Raw genomic sequence first — 3,079 nt, forward strand, 5'->3', positions numbered from 1 at the left:
CTGTTTGAATGTGATTTATTTGTTCATCTTATTTACACAAATAAACTAAAGATTAAATTTCTAAACATATAGCTTCTTTGAACGATGTTAAAAAGGATAAATGAAATACTGCTTGCCAGCTGAGTGCTGTACATGCAGAGTAATATACTAACTACAGTGAATGTTTCTGGATTATTCTGTTGGTAATTGTATTGGTCTGTGTTTGATGTAATATTCCATCCATCTTTAATACCACTTAATCCAATTCAGTGTTGCAGGGCTGATTCCAGCTAGCAGTGAGCGAAGGCCTGGTCTGTCCTGGAGATGCTGCCACTCCGTGACAGGGTAATCGCAGAGACAGACACACACCACAGGAAACCTAGGATCAGCAATTAGCCTCAAATGCATGTTTGTAGAAGGAAATCAAAATGTCCCTCAACAATCCACTCCTGAACAAAGAACATGACAGCAAAGTACAAAGAAATGGTTGGTCCTGATTGGAACCCTCAACTTTCTTGCTATAAGACCATGTAGTAATCATTTGACCCTTCGTAAGCCAAGATCTTCCCCAAAGTTTATCAGTGAAGGGCTAAAGTAGATGTACCAGAGTTTCTCTAAAGGGCAGCAGGGAGAAGAGAGGATACCCAGGGCTTTCAGTTTGCTTTATTATACAGCTAAAAACCTTTCATGGTCTGAGGGATATCTCACCTCAAACATGAAGTGAACCAGAAAAAGATGGCAGTGACCCATCAGCTTAGTGTTTTAACTCTGTTTATGCACATAGTTTTTTGTTTTTTTTTTTGTATTTGTGGAGTAACTCAGTGATACTAAATGAAAAGGAAACCAGTTTGAAAACAACTGTGTGTAGACCTTCAGATATTTGTGTATACAAATGTGGTATGTTCAACCCCAGACTAGTGCAGTGCAAATATATATTTCTGTACAGAAATAAATTCAAAGAAAACAAATTGACTTGTAGCATTAATCCTCAGATGGACTTTTTATTTTTAACAAAAATTTATTGAAAATCGTAGATCCTTTAGAGGACGTTTGTTTAGTGTACGACACCGTCCTTGTACACAACTTTTAGTTGGAAGCAGATCTACAGTATCCGCTCCCAGTAGTGTAGCAGTTTAATTAAACCATGCCACTCTTAAGGAGGGAGCAAAGTTACACCCATCTGCTGAGAGCAGCAGAGTGGAGCTGGTTCACCAACATACCTGAAATACTGCAGGTCTGTCTGCATGTGGTAACACCGCTGCCATGCCCTCTGTGGGATATGTCACAACTAAGCTGTTGGAAGCTACAAGTCCATAAGCAAGTGTCTACTACAGCATGGGGAAACAAAAACCAAGTTCAAATCAAAAGACAAGAGTTTAGCTTTTTGATGATGTTTTAATCATTTTGAGAGGAGATCGCAGATGACAAGAGTGTGAAAGGAGAAGAAATAGACATGGTGCTCACCACCAGCCGGAACCATTCGACACCTCAGTGGATTTAATTGATTTCGAGACACGCCATAATAATCATGCAGGTTTTAACTGCATGTTTCAATTTTTTTTTGTCCAGTTCAGTCTGTAAACTCTCCCCACAGAGATCCATCAGGTGATCCTCTGTGGCACCTTGTGTCATGGCTGCTCATTACACACACGACCAGAAACAATGACTGAAATTTGCCAGCACATAAATTCCCAGGCAAAGTTTCCAGCTGTGCGGGTAACAGATCTGCTGAGTAATAATCCTGTGGAAAAAAAGCAAAAGTTTGTTTTGTTTTGTTTTTTTCTTTCCTGTGAAAGGCTTTTGTGGAAGTGTGTATGTGTTCATCCTGCACTAACACGATCACCAGGACAAACACCAGAGGAACTAAGAAATGCATGCAAATATTGATTCATATTCAGGCTCAGACTCGTTGGCTTGTTGGCTGACTGAGTTGACTCAACGCCGCGTGCTGCACTAATCACAAAGCAGGTCGACAGGTGCTTTCACTGGAAACTGAAAGGACGCATCGAGCAGGTAATCACCTAAATCACCTCAAAACCTGCGCAGCATGGGTGCAAAAAAAACAACAGCAGTATATACTCATAAATATGTGTATAAACTAACCTGTCCAGGTTGTGATTAGATCCTCCATTCAGTCATTCAGCTGAGCTGAGGAGCTGCTGCACGCACGTGCTGCCTGCGAGGACTGACTGCCTGGAGTCTCACCTGGCAGGTAGAGGGCTGAGAGCATCCGTCTGTCAAACACTGCACGCCGTGTTGAGACACGAAGACACACCCACTTGTTGCAAGTAGTCATCCAATCGTAGTCTTCTCAAGTCCCTGTCAGCTTTAATCAGACTGCATCTTATAAAAAGAGAAAAAGTGTCAGGCTTCCGCTCAGGACACTTTGATGTGTCAAGGAAAAGACTGAATGTGAAGAAGATGCATCTCAGTTTTTATTCCCTCTCTCTCCCTCTCTCTCTCTCTCTCTCTCTCTCTCTCTCTCTCTCTCTCTCTCTCTCTCTCTCTCTCTCTCTCTCTCTCTCTCTCTCTCTCTCTCTCTCTCTCTCTCTCTCTCTGACTGTCTTCTTGATAAAGCCTGGGGCACATCTTCAAGAAAAACCGGTAGAGGTAGTCAGATAAGTATTTAGTCATTCTCCGAACCGAAAATCCAAGCTCCACCTTCTTTATTGGACAGCTTTATTGCAGCTATTCACAGATCAAAACACTTCAAACAAAAGTCTGTCTGTCTATCTATCTGTCTGTCTGTCTATCTATCTATCTATCTATCTATCTATCTATCTATCTATCAAGCCTGATGAAGTACTCTCCATGTGAGAGTTAATGTTGCACAACTGCTGATTACTTCAAGGTGCCCGTCTTGCTTTGGCAGGGTTACATCAGCCACAGTTAGTTTCAGGTGCCACACCTAAGCCAAGACACTGCCTCATTGAAAATCACCTACGACAAACAGGATTCTAAGCCTAATATCAAACCAGAGGAGCCTTTAATCCCACATGAGTCTGTGCAGTGTACACTTTATGATTTCAGATCATCTAACAGAGCGTAGGCCTTATATACAAACAGCTAGTGAGAGATATGTGTGCCATGGGTTTTATAA

The sequence above is a fragment of the Salarias fasciatus genome, chromosome 23, assembly GCF_902148845.1.
Source record: "Salarias fasciatus chromosome 23, fSalaFa1.1, whole genome shotgun sequence".
In the NCBI taxonomy this organism is placed as follows: Eukaryota; Metazoa; Chordata; class Actinopteri; order Blenniiformes; family Blenniidae; genus Salarias; species Salarias fasciatus.